Genomic DNA, 20,686 nt, shown 5'->3' with positions numbered 1-20,686 from the left:
CGCTTGAAGCCAGGCTGCGCAGGGCAGGGACAGGGGCTGGGGTGGGGACAGGGGTGTTGGCGAGGTGGCCATAGAGGTGGGCACTGTTGCCATGTGTGAGGGTTGGTGGCAACAAGCTTCCCAGAAGGGGGTCCCGCGTTCCTGTGGCTCTCCCTTTTCATCTAGGTTCTAAAGCTCTTACACTTGGCTCCAGTCACGAACAATTTTAACGCTTGTGGGAACTTGAACCTTCTCTGTGGCAAGGTTCTGGGTCGCCACGAGGTGCCAGCCTGGGGCAGGGAGTGTGAGTAGGATAGGCAGTGACTCGGCCAGCTGCTCCATCCTGGCAACCTCCTGCAGGCTGCCAATCAGTTAGGGGAAATCCAGACAGTCATGTGGCTCCCAATGGGTGCCTGGCAGCCTCGGAGCAGGACAGGGAAGCAGTCTCCTGGGTGGCATCAGGGATCCCGGAGCCGGTATCCCATCCCCACAGGGTCGGTGCCTCTCAGGGGCTGTCGAGGGGGTGGCTGCGTGTGAGGTATTCTGGCAAGGCTGAACTCCCAGCATTCCTTTTCTTTGTCTTTATATGTACAGATAATTACATGGCTGATTTGCTTATCGCTAGCAAAATTAATTTTTCTTTTAAGAAGTGCCAGATGGGTCATTAAGACAGCTCAACCTATGGTTAATTCTACTCAGCAAGTGTTTATTAAACCCAGCTCTGGGGGTACCAGGAAAGTAAGAGACACAGTCCTACCGGGATACTTTAGACTGAGGATAAGTAAGGGTCTAGGATTTAGATTCCTGAATCAGAAAAATAATAATTAATAATTAACAGTAATCACAATGGCAGCACCAGCCACCATTTACTATACATTTGGGCTGGGCCAGGCACTGTGCTAAATTCTTTACATGCGTTATCTCGTTTTACCCTCAACGATGGCCCACTGAGAAGTGTCCTGTCGTTAGCCCTGTTTTGCAGGAGGGCAACAAACCGAAGCTCAGAGAGGTTAAGTGACTTGTCTGTGTTCACACAGTCAGAAGACTGCTGGTTCTGTGAACCAAGCTTCTTTGCCTGTTGCTTAGTTAGCACTGGTTAAGCGGCATGTATGACATGGACAAACTCAGAAAGGATTTTGTGGAAGGAGGTGGTGGACCAGAGGCTTTAGAGGAGGCTTTCAAAGGGGAACTGGAGCTCCAAGGATCTCTTGAAAGGCAGAAAGACTTGGGATGGGAGAGAGGAGGGAAAGATTTCAGGGAGAGCTGTGAGCCTGGCCTCAGGGAAGAGGAACCAGGCTGGTGTCTCTCTCTCTCTCTCTCGCCTATAGGGAAGTCCATTTATATGTTACCTCCCTGGGGCATCTTCTGCTTTGCTTCTGAGGATTCTGACTCCTGACTCCTTCCATCCTGTAGCCCAAATTCTTCTAAAGGGCCCCATCCCCCGATATTTGGTACTGTCCTGACCCTTGAAGTTCCTGCCTTCCCCCTAGATGGGCAGGCTTACTCCTGCTCTGGGTTTCCGTGGTCCCTTTGGGCAGCGTCATTTGGAGGAAGCGCAAAAAAATGCCAGTAGCAATAGCTGTCTGGGCCCAGGCTTTCATGCGCTTATCAAGCTATTTGGAAGGAACTGAGGCTTGGAAAGGAGATGTGACTTAACAGTGGGCTCGGGCTGGGCCGGCAGAGACAGGAAGGACAAAGAGGAGGCGGGGAGACTCTTCTGGTGCCCCACCAGCAAAGGCGGTGGGCTCCGGAGGACAATGTGGACATTTCGGCAAGTGGCAAGGATTTGGGGAGGAAGAAGGGGTTTGATCTTCATGCTGAAAAGCAAGAAGTAGAGACATGGCCAAATACAGTTAAGCAGCATTGGACCCAAACTCTAAGTTGGAGAACAGATATGTTGAACCAGGTTTCACACATGGAAGGAAGAAAGTAGCCCTGGGTAAAGAGCAGTGAAGTGAGCCTTCTGTACCTGTCTGCCTCCTGTCCTCTGTGGGTGAGAGGTCCTTGCTAGAGAATTGTGCCCCTGGTGTTTAGAAAGAGGGGTGCAGCTAAGAGCTCTGGGGCTTTGGGGCTGGCTGGCACCGCTCTGATCCCTCTGAGCATTAGAGACCCCTCTTTCTGGGAGTTAAACTTTTGGCTGTGTTTTCCTGGGTGAAGCAGCAGCAAAGCCAACCTCCATTACCCCTGAGGTTGGTTAGCATCAGTTAATTCAGTTGCTCCCCAAATACACAATGGACATCTTCCTTCCTGCAAAGGCACAGTGCCAAGTAGGTGTGTTTGAGTCTTGCAGCCAGTAGAAAAAGTTTCCGTTCTTTTTCCAGTTTGGCCCACGCAATTTGGAGAGGCTGCTGGGCAGTGTGAAATTCTTAGTTTATGACAGAACCCTTTCCACTCATTCAAGAAATATTTCTTGACTCACTATTGTAGACTCAGAGATGGGGACTCCAAGAATCATTTAGAAAAACCCTTTCTTTTTCCCAAGGAGGAAACAGATCCCCCAAAGAGAGAAAGGTGACTTCCCCTCTCTCAGGCTGAGTGTTAGCACAGGACACTTTCCAAACCTCAGGTCTCTGAAATACCTTAATCCTCCAGGTCTGAGCCCCACCTCCACTACTTACAGTGGGTGGGGAATGTGTGGTCTACAGAGGTAGCAACACACCTTAAATTGCTGTCTTTAAACGCTCAATACAATTTTATATTTTCCTCGACAATATATCCAGTTTGAGTTTAATGTAAGAATAAAGATGATAAATTTCTTTTTTATCGAGCCTCTGAACTGTCCAGTGTCTCCTGGAGTGTTGCTGGATCCCTCTCAGTTAGCAGCATCCCAGCTTGAAAAGCCTGACACTCGGTTCCTCTACGAAGTAGGGACCTAAATCTGCAGGAAATACCATTTACTGAGCACTGACCCTGGTGGTTCAGTGGTAAAGAATCCGCCAGCAAGGCAAGAGACGCAGGAGATGTGGGTTCAATCTCTGGCTCAGAAAGATCCCCTGGAGGGGGAAATGTCAACCCACTCCAGTATTGTTGCCTGGAAAATCCCATGGACAGAGGAGCCTGGAGGGCTTCACAGTTCATGGGGTCACAAAGAGTCGGACGCAACTGAGCACACACGCACACAACTTCATACGAGGCATTCAGCCATGGGCTTTGAACAGGTTATCCAATATAAGCTTCGCAACAGCCCTGTGTATGTTTAGCAATCTTTTCATTCCATTTTCCAGATAAAGAAGTTGAGAGGCTCAGGGAGATGGAATGACTTGCCCGAGGACACACAGCTAGTATGAGTGATGGAGTTGGGGTCCTCTGTTGTCCCACATCCTCTGTGTTAGCCTCCAGCGCCTGTGTTCCTTTGATTCGGTATTTCCCTCTGGAGGACTCTGGAAATTGTGTGAGGCCAGCAAACATGAAGCCTGGGATGAGTGACTTTCCTCTTCCCCGGCAGGCTGAGAACTCTTGGCTGCCCTGCTCTGCCCTGGCCTGTCTCTCTCCAGTCCTGGCCACAGCTGTCGAGAGATGCCAACCTAGCTATTTGTTACTAAAATAAGTAAATTCCCTTATCAGAGTCCAGCTGCCCTTCTAGACATGCTCTCATTTGCAGGCTTGGAAAAAAGGGAGAGGCTGTTCCTTGTCTAAGAGACAAGTCAGGGCAAGGCTTTCTGCCTGGAAACAAAAAAAAGGGTGGGGGGGCTTGCAGAGGCTCTGACCCTGCAAGCATTCTAGGTGCAATGGCCCAGGAAGCCCCCTTGTTACATGCTCAGTGGAAACCCTCAGCGGTTAGCAGCTTGTGTGTGCCCCAGTGAGGGGGAGTGTCGAGGACCCTGGTGATGGGCTGATACGGTTCTCTAGAAAAGGCAAGGATCTTGAACGGAACATCGGTGTTGGGTGTGAGGTGACACGTGGCCACTCAAGTGAGATTTCAGCTTGGCCTTGAGTGTCAGACGGTTCCAGGTGAAGAGGAGGTTGTGGGAGGGAAGCGGGCCTCCCCCGGCCACCCATCCTGGCTGGGATGGGGGCTGAGTTACAGGCTACTCTTGTCTTTCCCTCCATTTTAGTTGACTCCACCAAGAGACTGAAAGGGAAGTGGGTCTTGTGAAAGAATGAACTGAAGCAGGTGGCAAATCCCGCCAGACCAAGTGGAGTTCTCAAAGGGGATCTTTTCTGCTTCAGAGAGAATGTCTGAGGGGTTGCACAGCCAGATGCTGATGACTCAATTTCCTTTGTGTCTTTGCTTCAGTGGGAAACACACCAGTGTTCTCTAGACTCGCCAGGGGAGGCTGATGCCTCCAACCTTAAATTGGAACGCCACTCTTAATCCCTTAGCAAGTTGATATTTTTCTTAAAAAGTGTGCTCCCTCGAAGCTGCCCAGCAAGGATTTGGGAAGCCAGCCCGATCTGCCAGAGTGTTTTCTTAAGTGTGTGGTTGTGGGATCTGGCTTGGCATGGACACAGTGGTTGGGAACTCTGGATTTTCCAGGAGGGTCAGGATTTCAAACATGCATATATTCTACCAGTTGAAGTCCAATGTATATTTTGACTTAATATAGATTTTTTTTCTACAAAGAACTGCATGACTTTGTGTGATTAGAAGTCAGAAACTTGCATGGATTTTCGCATAAGTGAAAATCAAATCTCCACAGCTCATGAATCAGCCTAATTAAATTACTATCCAATTAAATTGCTATCTGGTTCAGAAAATTTATACTTTGGAGAGGAACATTTGTGCCCCTCTGCTCTCTCTTGATCATCCCAATATGTGAAGCCCCAAGAAAAATGACATACTGGGTTTTTGCTTGCTAGGTGTGGACATATACATGGTGGGTGTGCCCATAGGTGTGTAAGTATCTGAACGCATGTGTCTACCCATAATGTGGTATTGCTGGTCAGTCGTTAAGTTTGTATAAGGTGTCTTGGGAGAGCAGGACTGTATCCAAGAACCTTAAGGTTCTACATGGGAACACCTTACCAAGGAGTGACAGCCTGCCCAACTAGGACCACAAGACTGACAGCCTTGTCAAGCTAAGGCACAGCCAGGAGGCCTGGGGGACTCAGTGATGGGGAAGAAGAGGGGGCTGTGTGCACAAGAGAAGATTTGAGCATCTGAAGAAGCGGTAATAAGCCCAGGCCGTGTGTATTTCTGTTGCCCTGCCATTCATTTACCCACTCTTGAGCAAGTTCATTAACTGGGCAATATATCCAGCAAAAGCTCACACACTTGGTGCCCATTTGGTGCACCAAGCAGTCTTGAGAACTCATGGTCTACAGGGCACAGTCCTCGCTCTCAAGTAGCTTGTGGTCGAGTGGACGGTTTCCTGGATAGCAGCTGATGGTGCATCTCTGGTATATTCACACTCTAGATTCTGAAAGTGCACGCCTGCCACCGCCACCACCCCGCCCCCTGGCCAGGTGTGACAGCCTATATAGCCTCCAGACATGGCCAAACGGGGGGGTGGTGATAAAGTCACCCCCAGCTGAGAATCCCTGGCGTCACTGAATGGTGGCCAACCTCGTCTCTGACAAGGAGATATCTGGTCTCCATAGGTCCCCAGTTAATTAGCCTAAAAACTGCACAGGGAAATTAAGATCAATAAGCATATTTATTTTCTGGGGCCAAGAGGTGCTCATGACTTTCACACTTCTCATTGGCGGAAAACCCCAGACCAGATAGATCTTCTCTTATCTCTCTTCTGCAGTGTTGTGGGGGGCCCCCCTGACATCAGGGATGGAATCGCATTCATTTTTGTAGTCTCAGAACCCAGTCCTGGCCCATATTTGTTATCTGTTACTGTGGAACTGAAATGAATATTTAGAATATAGAAATTACTACATCCAGGTATATGAAGACATGCTGCACAGTCTACCTAAGATGCAGAGGCCTCTATCTGTACATGATAGTGGTGATGGGGACTGCCTCCAGGACAAGGCTGAGATGAGCGCTTGGCTGGACAGTGGCCCACCACAGGACTCGTTTTTGGTCTGCCCAAGTAGGGAGATCACCCATCTATTTGCGGCTTTGGTGGCTGCTTGCCGTGACTGGGGACGTCTGTCTAAGGACAGGATGACTCACTTCTTGGGCCAAGGAGGGAGTGGGAGTTAGGCCGGATGATGACACCCAGTCCCATATTGAAACCTCAAAATAAAACACTCTTGGGCAGTGGCCCACTTGGAACGCTGGCTTATTTTGGAGATGCTAATCTGATGCTGGACTTCTTGGGTGAGAGACCCACACTCTCCCTCCAACACTGCCCCCTTCCAATTTCTGGAAGGTGTTAGCAGCTGGCAGAGAAGTGGAAGAACTTCCCAGAAGATCCTTGCCTTCTCTGTGGGACTCCTGCAGCTACTAAAGGTCTTCAGCAAAGCCTGACATCTGATGTGGAGGCCAACGGTGCTTTGTCTCCATGGAGCTTGCCACGTGTGACGCTGACCACAAATGGGGCAGGTTCTGCCTACCCATGGCTCATCCACCCCGTGAAACTTGGGGGCAGGATGAAGGGTGAGTGTCAGGGGGGTCCAGAACCTCACAAACCCAGATCTCCCTGAGTTTGGGGGTGCATCGGCTGCCTGGGTGTGTCCTCTTGAGGCAAGAGTCTCTCCTAAGAACAAGTGTGGGCAGATAGGTCCCAGGTGGGTGGGGAAGGGCTGAGTCACCAAGGAGGTGATTTGCAAAACCTAGGTCCCCAAAATCTTTCCCGAGTCTTCAGTTTTTGAGAGTGAATGTTAAGTGCAAAATTCTAGGGAGAGAGAGAATTCACAGAGACCAGTAATTTTGAGACTTTGCCATGGTGTCATGGTAAGTCTCCTTGAGCTGTGCCTGAAAGTCCATCTTTCTAACCCTCAACCTTTCTGGAGAGTTAGAGCTCTTGTACATTTCGTGTTTGTTTCTTTGCAGTCAGTTGTATATATTGGAGATACTGTCACTACTGTTGGTAATAATAGCAAACACGGAGTCCTGACCACATGCTGACATCATCCTGTTGTTCCCTCTACTAACATGTTTAATCCATGCACTAACCTTAGGAAGGCGTGCTCGTATTATCCCTCTTTTACATATGAGAAAACAGAGGCATAGAGAATTTGAATAACTTGCCCAAGGCCACGGAGCTGGTAAGCAGTAGAGCTGGGTTTCAAGTCCAGGTGGTCTAGCTACAGGGTTCATGTCCTTGCTGACCGCATTGCTCTGCCTTCCTTAGTATATCAAGACATCAGGGTGTCCAGAAACCCAAACAGTGATACCTGCTAGTATGCTTACTGGTTGTCTTCATACCTGCTAGTACACTGCTGGGCAGGATCATAACATCCACAGAGCTGGATTTGCTCTCCGTTTATGTGCATGATGTCAGAGGAGGGGGCTGGAGCTGCAAATATGAAGGAGAAAGAAGTTGTCATGGAAACGTCTTCCCATTCCTACTCTGTGCGGCTCATTCATTCCAGTTCCTGGATAGAAGGTCTGCTTACTTCCATATGGGATGTGGAGTGGGGGAAGTTGAGGAAGGAGTAGGATTCAGTGGGTGGTGAACCGAGTCATTTGTTCAGTATCACTTCATACTTGTTCCCTGGATGGTGGATGAACGCTGCTGACTGATGGCTCCATCGTCTAGGACCTTGGCTCATGACAGGATAAAGTTGGGAGAGGAGCCAGTCGAACAGCAGTGAAAACGTTTGCCCTCAGCTTAAGGGTCCTTAATGCCAGGACCTTCTCTACCAGCTCGAATTGGAGACAGAAGGATAGACTCTGAGAGCGAAGAGTGTCAGGCAGCAGGCCATGCTCACCCTGGGCACATGAAATCGGGCCAAAACTAGACATTTACTCTGCCCTTCTTCCCAGCTCCAGTGCAGACCTGTGGCTTGGCTGCAGTTTGGCCCAGCAGGTAGCCTTTGCATGGGAGAGGGCACGTAGCATTTCTTCTGGGTGCTCTCCCAGAAAGGGGGAAGCCAAGGCCCCTGAGACCTCCAACTCAGCCTGTAGGTAGGCAGCTGGGCCTTTGGCCCGGGAGCAGCGACTCCTCACAGAACCCCGTCTGTTTCAATTTCAGTACATCTTTTTGCACTTGAGTAGGTCTGCAATGCCTTCTAGAAGAAACCACACATCAATAGTGGATCTAGGCAGCATCTTGTACTTCCTCTCTCAGAGAGAACCCACCAGGGTATTAGAGTGGGGATGATAAGGCCTCTTCACAAGTGTTGACCATTATGGAACTCGAGATGCCAGGGAGAAAGGAACAATTCCATGCAGCTCAGACCTGGTCTCTTGCCTCTGGCTTGGAAGATCATTTCTATCCAGGCCCCTGGCTCCAAAAGTATCAAATGGCATAAATACTGTATGCCAGTTACGAATGTTGCCATTGTTGCATGTGTCCAGTTCATGAAACAGATTCCAACAGAGCTGAGCATCATCTTATAGTCTATGGCAGACCAGCTGACGTCACTGAGTCAGCCCCTCAGCCACCAGCGAGTTTCAGGGCCACACTTCCCTACAAGGGGAGGACAAGGGTGTAGGTACCCACAAGAAAGCTGGTCACATAGACATAAAGCAGAGTTTGGAGAGACAAGTAATACTGCCATAGAAATCTCCTGCCCAGAACTTCATCTTTGTAGTGGATTCTCTGTGATAGAATTAGTTATCTTCCCAAGGTCAACCTTAGAGGTCAGACTCATCCCTCTAGACCAGCAGTCCCCAACCTTTTGGGCACCAGGAGCCAGTCTTATGGGCAGCAATTTTTCCATGGACAGGGCGGGAGATGGTTTTAGTTTTACCCACTGCTCACCTCCTGCTGTGCAGCCTGGTTCCTAACAGGCTGCAGACCAAAACTGGTCCATGGCCCGGGGGTTGGAGACCTTTGCTCTAGACTTCCTCAAGTGACTTTTGCTTTGCCCTTTTGTCTACTAGTTGTCTCTCCCTGATGATTCATGAAAAGCCCACGAGCATATTTCTATCTAAAAAATTCAAAGGATGCTGCTGAGCTATATTATGGCCTCTGTTCTCTTTCACAGGTGAGTCTGTAAGCTCCTTAGGGAAAAGCTTCTGTTTTATGTACATTATGTACGATTTTGTATCCTTGAGGTTCCCATCTGTCAGTTTCTCAGTTATAGTAGACCTTCAATAAATGCTGGACTGAATGAATGAAAGTTCTAGATTTGGCTAGCAAAGCCATCTTTATCATTTACCTTTTGTGATTTTCATAGGTTCTGGCTAATGTTTTTTCATCTTTTTAAATCTTTCTGATATACAGAAACCTGTTATTTTTTTTCTCGTGCTTCCTATACTGATCCTCACATCTCCTTGACATCATTTTACTCTGCATTCGCTCTAATTTGAGTGTGTCTTTCTTCGAGTTTGACGTATCAGGCAAACCAGGAGAAGTTTAGAGCTCACTGGGTTTTGTCCATAGACCAAGGATCTTAATTTCCTAGAGGTCTGTCTGCCTCTCAGCCCCAACACTGCCAAATCTAACCTCACGCAGAACCCAAGCCTCAAAATCATGTTCCAGTGACACTTAGAGAAAAGAGGTGGGCTTCTTGGTCACTATGTTAAAAGGAAAAAAGGGAGGAGTTCTTTCTTTCAGTGATTTAAAGACCTCTGTACTGAACCAGCTGTTCCGTGTGGTAGGATGGGAATGAGAAGGTTGGCTTTGGAGGAGGGCTGTGTGGAAGGAGGAGGGGCTGTGGAACAGGTTGATTCTCCTCCCGGCCCCATTGGAGCAGCGTGAGCCCCAGTGGCTGCACACATTAAGCGTCTAGGACAATGTTCAGTACCCAGTGTCCGGAGCTCGGGTCTAGCACACAGAAGGCGCCTCGAGTATAGAAATGCCTGTAATTCTTCAGCACCTCTCTGTAACTGATTGACTGTGATTCAGAGCCAATCATTTTACGCCAATTTGCCTCCAATTTTCCATGTGTCAGATGAGACAGCAGGCTTCTAGTTGATCTGTGCAGTCCTTTCCCAGCCTCACATTCTGTAAGCCCACCATTCTGCAGGCCCATGAACACCTAAGCCTCATGAAAGTTAAGGCAAGGAATAACACGCTATGATACAGTCCCTTCCCCGCCCCCACAACTGCCCCCCAACGCACAAAAGTGATGCCTGGTTTGTGTTAAATACCAGAAGTGAATTATTAGTCCATACCAGAAACAACAAGCATATGGACCGAGTTACACTAAATGCCAGTTGGCTGGATGGACTCCTGGGCCAAGGTGCTCTGCTCAGAGGACTCCTCCAGATCCTTCTGGCCCTCTGCGGGTGAGCAGATGAAGTCTAAGCCAGAGAAGTTAGCAACAGATGTCAGTCCCACGGCTAAAACTGCCCAAAGTCAGTCCTGGGATTAGCCACAGGATCCAGATGCAATAGGGCTTCCCTTGTGGCTCAGCTGGTAAGGGACCCACCTGCAGAAGACCTGGGTTCAGTCCCTGGGTTGGGAAGATTCCCTGGAGAAAGGAACGGCTACTTACTCTGATATTCTGGCCTGGAGAATTCCATGGACTGTATAGTCCATGGGGTCTCAAAGAATCGGACATGACTGAGCGACTTTCACTTCATTTCCAGATGCAATATTCTTTGAACAAACATTGCTTCAAGAGGCTAAAGAAGTCAACCCCTGAAGAAGAGAAAAGATTGTGTCCTTCACTCTCAAAGCTCCATGAACACATTGGATTTCTCAGCTTTCCTCAAGGGATCCCTGTAACATGTTGGTGCAAAATGAACCACAGTATTCAGCCAAAGCAGTGCTTAGAGGATGAGCTGTAGCATCCTAGGGAAAAGAACTAGGATTGCCATGGGAATCTGAAAACAAAACAAAGAAATATATATATACCAAGGTGGTACAGATAGTCTTTTGAGATGGTGAGTTGCTTCTTCTATGGAGAAACTTCCACACTCCTACTAAGATATTTATTTCTTTTCTGTGGAACCAGAGAAACTCTTCCTGCTCAGTGAGGGCAGGATGTGGGGAAGGACGTTAGAAAGACTACATTACTTAGGAGTTTGTCCAGGTGATAAGTTGGGTTTTCCTGGCGTCTTAGATGGTAAAGAATCTGCCTGCAATGCAGGAGACCCAGGTTCGATCCCTGGGTTGGGAAGATCCCCTAGAGAAGGAAATGGCAGCCCGCTCCAGTATTCTTGCATGGAGAATTCCATGGACGCAGGAGCCTGGCAGGCTACAGTCTATGGAGTCTCAGAGAGTCAGACATGACTGAGTGACTAACCCTTCACTTCAAGGTGGTAAGTCAGAGACTAAATGCTCTGTTGGGATTCTGCTCTTCTATCGGTCACTGAAAACCCTGGTCAGATCAGAGTGCATCCTGGGTGCGTCCTGTGTCATATCCATCTAGAATCCACTGACCAGAAGATGAAATACTTCTGAATGGATTCAGTTCTCCTATCATTGACATTGTTCTCAGTAATTGCTGGGTATGGTCCAGTCATCTGTATCTCCAGTCAGTCCCCCAGACACTGCCTTCTAGGAGAAGTGAGAACCACATGTGGCCAGCGGAGGCTCGGCATTTTTCCATTTTAGTTACAGCATGACTGTGGGCAAGGTTCTTTATTAGTTGCCTCTGTTTCTCTGGGTGTAAAATGGGGATAAACCCACTGATTCAAGAAATGCACAAAAAACTATTATGTGATTGTCTTTGTGGAAAGAAGTGAGGGAAGTAGATCTAGTTTCTGTCCTCAGAGAATTTACTGTTTGGTGAAAGAAGAACTAAACAAGTGAAGAAAGTATGTAAGAGAGCAGACATTTCTGTGTTGGCAATTGTGTAGGATGGTTTCACGGAAGCAGTAAAATTTTAGGATGAATTGAGTGTGAGTAAGATGAACAGAGAAAGGAGAGCGACTCAGGAAAGCATAAAGAATGAACTGAAAGTTTAAAGTTGGGGAAATAAGTATGACTTGATTGGGGTCAGTAAGGGGCTCCATGCCCTTTAATTAAGAGACACCATGTTGAAGAACAGTGAAGGATGAGGTTGGACAGATTCCAAGTGATCAAGTGGCACCATCTATGAGATTCCATTCCAGAGACTTAGAAGTTCTCATGACACCCTCTTTAGACAGTGCTAGACAGAGTTCAGAAAAAGGTTAGCTCCAATGTTGGAGCTAACTTTGGCAACTTCTGGCAATTAAAGAGAATCGCAAACAGGCTCTACAGCAGGGCAGCAATAGCAAACAGATTTCAGCTCCTGTATCGTTTCCCATTGACTACTCAAGGCTGCCTGAGAGGCTGTGCTAAGAAGTCAGACCTTGGCTCAGCCACAAAGATTGCATGCGTGTGTGCTAAGTCGCTTCATTCATGTCTGACTCTCTTTGCAACCCTATGGACTGCAGTCCAGCAGGCTCCTCTGACCATGGAATTTATGGACTGCAGCCCACCAGGCTCCTCTCTCCATGGAATTTTCCAGGCAAGAATATTGGTGGTGGTGGTTTAGTCGCTAAGTCAGGCCCGACTCTTGCGACCCCATGGACTGTAGCCTGCCAGGCTCCTCTGTCCATGGGATTTCCTCAGCAAGAATCCTGTAGTGGGTTGCCGTTTCCTTCTCCAGGGGATCTTCCCGACCCAGGGATCGAACCTGGGTCTCCTGCATTGCAGGCTGACTCTACCTTCCCGGCACAGAGATCAAACCCACGTCTCGTATGTCTCCTGCATTGACACTGGGTTCTGTACCACTAGCGCCATCTGGAAGTCCACAGAGAGTGCTGTGGTCAATTAATGATGTCTGTTATGGGCGCAGTATGGAGGATTTGACCCTCCTGTATCACACAGACATCACCACAGTAGAGCAGCAGGCTTTTCTGGTGTACCTTTCTGATAGTGTGTGTAACGCTGGGAGTTTAGCCCACTTAATCTGGTTAAATAGCCATACCATAGACTCAGTCTCCTTCCAGAATGGTATAAATGCAGCCTCTTTCCCAGAGGAGTTTGGTCCCCTGAGCCTTCTCTCCTGATTCATTCACATTCTGTTTTCCCATCAACCCTAGTGAAGTAAGGTGCTCGGAGCCAGGAATCTCCCCTGAACAAGGCCCAGACCTCGTGGCCAAGGGTAGCTTCTCGCATCAACTTCTTCATTTGTAAACTGAGAAGACGAAAATGATTCCTCAGCCATGGGGATGATAGGAGGCATAGCTAACTCATGTTACTTAAAGCCTTTGAAGATGAAAGGGGTATATGTGCATGTTAATTACAACTTTTATCAGCCCTGGAGCCTCTGCATTCTCAGCTGCCACGGGGGGCTCTTCCTTGCCTCCCAGATACAAACAGTAGTAACATTCCATAGGCTGGCCCCGCTGGAGCATCCAAGTCGAGAAGGCTGGATTCTGAACTCTGGCTGGTCAGCCCACTCTGAGCAGCTCCAGTTTTCCCCTGTTCATCCCCAAGGGAAAAAAGCAAGCTCACTGTCTGGGTAGCTAAGATAAGGTAGAACCAGGGGATAAACAAAGGCTCCATCAGGAGTCTATTGGAAATAGCCCCTGGGTGAGATTAGGACACTGCTCTAATTCCCACCGTGTCAAAGCCTAATTGTGTGACCCTGGGCTGCTGGCTTTATCTGTCTAATGTTTCAGTACGCTGTGTGAAATGGCGTGGGGGTAATAATCCATCTGCCTCTCCTAGACCTCTCCACCTTTACCTGCTGGTGTAAAAGTGTTTCGTGCTGGTAGGCAGAAACTTGTGATGTTAGAATAGAAACTACAAGGTTCTGTTATTACCTGAAGTCACTTTCACCTTTATCTCTGTCTCCTGTTGCTGGTTGACCCCAGTCATTGAAATTGTAGTCTTCGGAATGCTCTCCTACGTGCTGCCCTCCTCTCCAGGGCAGCGCTTATCTAGGGCCCTTGGTATGTGCTCAAGTTCTTGATCCTGCCGTTTCCGGAGGCGGGCAGACACAGCCAGCCTGCAGGGGATGGCGGTGCCCTGCCAAGTTGTGTCACAATACCCCTACTGCAGTGACTCAATAAAAGTGCTGGAGGCAAATGAGGGAGGGTTTTCAGAGTCTTTGCTAGGGCTTAGAAGGTGCAAGGCTGAGCTGCATCCTATAGCAGCACTGAATTATGGATCCAAAGACAGAAAAGCGGAGAAAGGGCCCTAAGTGAGAAGTTTTCAGGATCTGGTGACACAAAGCCAATGATGATGGCATGTCAGGATGGGGAAAGGTGCTGGAAGATACAGTCCACCTATTTCTTTTGGATGACTATGGGAAGGCCATCTCGAAGACTGCACATGACTTGCCCAAGGTCACACAGCCAGCTGGAGTCAAAACTCTGGTTTCTGACCCTCCATCCAGTACCCTTTCCATTTCATCCTTTGAGATGATAGGAGAGGGCACTAAACAGGAGGACACGTGGCTGACCAGGGCCGGAAGATTTGGAGGGACAGAGAGGAAGAGAAAATAGGCCTGGGCTTGGGTTTTGTGTGTGCGTGTGTGACACAGTGGGAAATAGGGCAGGTGTTTATACTCTGCTGGGCCCTCACTGCTCTCAGATCTGGTTTCCTATGTAGCACCTTGTGCACGCATACTTGGTGTTTGTTTTGATCCTTTATGACTCAATGAGCCTTTGGAAATCAGAAGGCCCAGCATCGCCTGGCCTGGCTCTTACCTAGCCTCTCTGAGCAGTCAGTGGTTTTCAAACGGTGCATTTGTTTACTCAACATGTATTTACTGAATACCAATATATGCCAGGCACTCTGCCAGGCACTAGGAATACAATCTTAAACAAGAGAGGCACAGTTTCTGCTGTGATGGGACTTATGCTCAAGCTGGGAAGACGCTGTAAACAACTCATTACACCCTTGTTTAATTACACTTGTGGTCAGAGCTCAGAAGGAAAAGTACAGGAGCTTGTGAGAGCATGTAACAGGGAGACTGCGCCTGATTGAGAGCATCAGAGAAGACTTGTCAATGAATAGCAGTGAGTGTGTTTGCAGGATCCCTGCAGCTCCATGTGGGGGCGTGGGGGTGGGGCCACGTGTTGGACTCCTCAGTCCCACCAGCTCTCAAGTCCAGGGGACATTTTGGTAGGTGAGGTCAGAGCTCCTCATCACAACTCTAGCCACAGCGGCTCCTGTTCTGGCTGCCTCACATAGGGTCCAATGAATAAGAGGGCCAAAACCTCAAGGTTTTATTCCTCAAAATTCTGAAAGCAATAGGTTTGTCCTCCCTGCCCTGCAATAGGCAGTGGTGGGAAGAGAACCATGAGAACCTCCAAGTTGACTCAAACTTTTAGAAGCACATGTTGGGGCAATGAAGGAACCCAAACCCTGGGAGGCAGAAAGTATCATTTTTCCATGGGAGAAAAATTCATAATTTACATAGGTATCTTGAACATTAAGCTTTGGTTTAGGGTCAAATTTGGTCCATTTTATTGGAAGTTTCTTGGTCTTGTTTTGAACACTTTGGTGGCAAAAGTTTGAGGCCAGGGTCTGATTGATGTGTCCCTAGGGGGTGGTTTGTAGGATGACTTCCAGCAGCCATACAGGTGCATTGACTGGGTCCAGGCAGGAGGAGCAGGCAAGAGCCCTAGGATTCAGATGTCCAACTATTTGACTACAAAGGCCTCACTTTTTTTTATCTCTTTGTTGGTGGTAAATACTTGGAGATGACCAGAGTGGACTCTATCAGGAGGGTGAGATAGATGTGGTAAGGAGGAGAGTGAGATAGATGTGGTAAGGAAAAAATAAAAACAACCCCCCCCCCCCCCCCACAAAGCATCACTGAGAATGCTTTCAGGTAAAAGCCCAGGTGGCACAGTGATAAAGAATCCGCTTGACAATGCAGGAGATGCAGGTTCAATCCGTAGGTCAGGAAGATCCCCTGGAGTAGGAAATTGCAACCCATTCCAGTATTCTTGCCTGGAAAATTCCATGGACAGCGGAGTCTGGAGGGCTACAGTCCATGGGCTGCAAAGAGTCGGACATGTGCACACACACGTGCACAGTGCTAATAGTATTTATCAGTTAGCAGAGTATAGGCACCAGCCATCCAGATGGTCAGTTATAAACAGCTGTGTCTTCTAAACAAGAGCACATTCAGGTTATTCCCCCTCCCAGTGATGGTGATGGCATCCTTTTCCTTTTGTTCAGATGTGCTTTCTTGGGTTGGAGAGATAAGGATGGAGTTATAGCTATCATGATTGAACAAAAGCCACAGCCCATCTATGGATCAAACCATGATGTGTCAGTCCCATGTAATTGCTATCTGTCACATGTTTCTTGGTATACCCACGTCAGTGCATGTCAGCTGGTATCACTGTAAGTAACAGAATGATCAACCCTCATAAATTGTTATCTAGCACAGCAAGAAGTATGGAAACAGGATGATTCCAGAAGCTCAATGATGTTATCAAAGATCAGTTTTCTTCCAGCTTTCCAGTCTGCCCCTCAGAGTGTCTTCTTATAGTTTAGCCTCCTTCATGGTCCCAAGTTGACTCTCACAGTTTCAGGCATCCTATGGAAAAACAAAACGAAAAGCAGTGTCTACCACCAGAAGGAATACTTATTCATAAATATCTCTTCTAAAAAAAAAATGGAAGGATGGCTTTTCCAGAAGTCCTTAATTGACTTCCCTTGGAGAAGGAAATGGCAACCCACTCCAGTACTCTTGCCTGGAAAATCCCATGGATGGAGGAGCCTGGTGGGCTACAGTCCATGGAGTCTCAAGGAGTCGGACATGACTGAGCGACTTCACTTTACTTCTCACTGGAAGAATGGGGTGCCATTCCCCGGGAGATCCACACTAACCTGATCACTGGAAAGGAGAACTCTGACCACAGTGCTCGACTTAGACCAGTCATGATCCACCCAAATGAGTTAGGAGTTGGTGGCCTCGTCTTCAATTAGAAGAATTTTATTGCATGGTAACAATGTCTCTTATAATCAATAAGGCTCTAAGGGAGTCGACACAGCTGGTAGAGTTTGATTTGCAATTCTATGTAGGCAAAAGAAAAAAGGCAAGTTCTTGTGTTTTCTAAGTCACACCCTCATGCTTCTCCCGGGAAGACACACCTCACTGACAAGAGTTCACATGGGGGACACACTGCAGTTGGAGGCTTGGATGGTCTGGGTTTATACTCAATCATGATAGCTATAACTTTATCTTTTTCTCTCTCCAATAAAAGCATATCAGGGAATAACCTTAAATCTGTTTTAATTTGCAAGAAATAGTCCATCTTTTGCACACTTGAGCACTTTACTATTAGAAACTCATCATTGCAGCTCATCTCAGCGCTGCTGGAGCTGCACTTTGCTGAGGACCATGGGTCTGTAGTGATCCATTTAAAAAGAATTACTGCGACCTTGGAAGAGCATCTCTTCCTGTAAATTATGAGATGATGACCCCCAAGGGAGAAGGCCGGCTTCCCTTTTCAAAAACTACACTCCTGGAGTGTTTTAATGTGTGTGACGCGTGTTCAGCTCCATTATCTAATCCAGCACTCACATCAACTTCCCGGTTAGCATCATTACACTCCTGTAGAGGAGAGGCATTTAATGACTTTCCCAGGATCACAGAATTAATGCAGATTCAGGATTTGCAGCCTAACTTCTCCACTCTCAGAGTTGATGTTCCTGCAACCACGCCGTGTTGACTCCCCATGGATCAGACTTGCTTCAGGGAAACTAAATTAACTATTGAATTTTGTATGAATAATTGCTCTTTCATAAGCAGAAAAACTCTTTCCAAATATTAATAGTTTCTCTGAGTCCAAAGCTCAAGGGCCCAACATCTTAACATTTTGATTAGTCCAAAGATGGACAGGTGGGTTTTCTGGGCCAGTGTCCTGCCTTCATGCAGTGTGCTCATGAATCTAACAGCATGGAGGGAAACTCAGAATTAAAAAAATTTTTTTCCATTCCTTTTTATCACTTAAGTATCATTAAAGGATTTATAAGGACTGAATCCAGAAACCCAGGGGATGTTTAACGTGGACCTCAAGAATGTGATGGTTTCTGACACAGGAAGGGGGCCTTGCTTCTCAAAATCTAATGATGAAAGAGCGAGAGGAAATGGATTCTATCAAACTGAAATGATTTACGCTTTATTATGAGGTGAATTTCCTGACTTTGAGGCCTGCTGACCCTGGCCCGCTAGTTCCCTGTCTGTCCTTCAGTTCTCAGCTGAGATGACAGTGCCTCAGGAAGGCATCTCTTGGGGACAGCAGAGGCCTTGGGAGGAAAGGCTTCCCTTTAAAGGGCAAGCGTTCAGCACCCTGCACTTCTATTACAACATTTATTGTGCTGTGTTGTTGCTTTGTTGAGTGTTTGTCTTCTTCCCTGGACTATAGTCTATGTCGGGGCAATGGCTTGCTGACCTTTTTCAATGCCCTGGTCTCTCAGTGCCTAGCACAGTGCCCATGGGGGCACTGGATAAAACCTTATTGAATGAATAGACTTGGAATTGGTCTTCTCTTTTCTGAAGGCTTATATCCACTTTATTGTTTGGTTGGATTTGTGTGATTGTGGCTTACCCTGGTAGATTCAGTCTGTGATGTCCAAATTCAGTTAAAAAAAAAAAACTTTACATATGTATGTATCCATGTATCTATTATGTATCTGTCCGTTCGTCCATCCATGTATCTATCATATATGTCTATCATCTGTATCTGTTGGTGTATGTACCTATCTATCCATGTATGTATCATCTATCTATTTATTGGAGTAAGAGACAAACTTGCTTAGAAAGCAAATGAGGGTCAGCAAACAGACCACATCTTTTCTCCCCCCTCTCTGTGACTGTGCATCACCCCGACTGCCATTCCTCTTGGCTGTCATCACCTAGATATAGTCTCTTGCATGGTTTTCTGCAAAGGCACCAAACAGAGGCTGAATATGTGCAATGTTCAGGATGGCTGTGAAAGATGAGGAGGAAACATGTTCTGCTGAAGGAGAGAAGAGATGGAGGAAGGTTTGGGGAGGCAAGCCTTGGCTATTCTAGATTCTTCTTACTGGGGACAGAGGGTGGGGCTCCCCATGGCTCTCTTTTGAAACTTGTTTGGGGGGCAGCTCTGTTTCCTGACATAAAAGCATCATCAGATAATCTCCAGCCTTCCTTAAAGACTGTTTCTCAGGGTAGAGGAAAGGTATCCTATTATCTGTTTGAGCTTCCTGTTATTTGTATTGCCCGGAAAGCTAAAGTCAACATCTACTTCTGTATTCTGCATTGTGTGCATTGTTAAAACCTTTGGAAAACTCATCCGGTTTCTTCTCCAGATGAGCTTCCCAGACTCTATCGAAGACATTTAGAAACAGGCATCTCTTCAAATAGGCCATCAGAAAATAGTCTCTCAAAGTCAGGTTCTCTGTCTTCTTCTAAAGGCTACATTAGAGAATGTTTACTCGTCATCCTTGTAGTTAGTAGGACTGACTGTCAGCTCAGCCTCTGGGCTAAGCACCGAGGTCAGGGATTCATGAGTGGGATCTGAGTCTGGTATCCCACTCTCAGAAAGCACTGTGGGTCCTGGAGTTCAATCTGGGTTTGAGTCCTGCATGCATGCCGAGTTGCGTTAGTCGTGTCCAACTCTTTGCAATCCTATGGACTGTAGCCCACTAGTCTTCTCTGTCCAAGGGGTTCTCCAGGCGAGAATACTGGAGTGGGTTGCCGTGCCCTCTTCCAGGGGATCTTCCCAACCCAGGATCAAACCTGCATCTCCTGTGGCTCCTGCATAGCAGGCAGAATCTTGACCCCTGAGCCACCCGGAAGCCTGGGTTCGAGTCCTGCCCCTCATCAATTATGTGGCAATTGACAACACTCTGAAGCTCAGTTTTCTTATCTTTAAGGCAGAGTAATAATACCTAGGTGCAGGATTGTGTAAGGACTACCAGATCGTGTGTGGAATAACTGACAGGAAGCAAGCATCCTCAGTGTCATCAGTGTAGTATTAGACCCGGAACCTCTCCCTTCCTCATTCAGCCCAAATTTGTTCCTGCTGCACTTGAGAAATGCTTCCAGCTGCCTTTGGAAGATGTTCATTCCATTTCTGGGCAAATATTAGTCAATAAGATCTCATTTAATTTGGTGGGGAGGGGACACCAGAGTGCTGACACCCACGTGCTTACTGGAACAACTGTTGCCAGGCAGACACGGCAGCCGGGGATGTTCCGGGAAGCTTGGCTATTGCAGAAGCTGGTGAAAGCGAGTCGGCCGACGCGCTCCAGGCCTGTCTTTACTTGCTTGATGACAGGCAGTCTCCAGTGCTGCTTGTCTCAGCAGGATCTGCCTCTTCCTGCCTTCAGTGCTGACAGTTGGCATGAGACTGGAGGAGGAGATGGTATTTCCCTCCCTCTTGGGGAGAAGCGCTCCTTTACAGTGCTATTTCCTGGTCTCAGAGTGTAGAAAGACCCTTAGGGGCAATTTAATGCAGTAGCCTCCTTCTCATTCTGGAAATTTTGAAGTTCCTCAGGGTCCACTTCTTCCCCCAGAAGCCCAGGCTTGGAATTTCCTGGTTGTGGAGGGGCTGGGGCTGGCTGACCAGCTTTTGAATACATGAAGTGCCCACCCCTCAATCATATTGGGATGTTCAATCCTCTTATCTCCCCCAAATACTTTAATTACCTTTAACTGCTTAGTTCTGTTCTCCTCTAAAGAAAGGAAGATCCGGCCCCTCCCAGCCGCGCCTCAGAAGTGACTAAAACTTTGCCTCTTTTAATAGGAGTGTACGGCTTTGTGTCACGTTCTCATCTTGCTTTTAGTTTCTTAAGAGTGTGGTTGCAGACTGCTGTTTGGGCTGAAA

General features: G+C 47.7%; 1 protein-coding gene across 9 annotated transcripts in view; it reads left to right on the top strand.

Moving 5' to 3' along the window:
- Nucleotides 1–20,686, top strand: part of CD44 (CD44 molecule (Indian blood group)) — an 87,853-nt gene that overhangs the window by 587 nt on the left and 66,580 nt on the right. The window lies entirely within an intron of this gene.

This window comes from Bos indicus x Bos taurus, chromosome 15 (assembly GCF_003369695.1).
Source record: "Bos indicus x Bos taurus breed Angus x Brahman F1 hybrid chromosome 15, Bos_hybrid_MaternalHap_v2.0, whole genome shotgun sequence".
In the NCBI taxonomy this organism is placed as follows: Eukaryota; Metazoa; Chordata; class Mammalia; order Artiodactyla; family Bovidae; genus Bos; species Bos indicus x Bos taurus.
The sequence above is the reverse complement of the archived record's forward strand: the minus strand, read 5'-3'. Positions and strand labels throughout refer to the sequence as shown.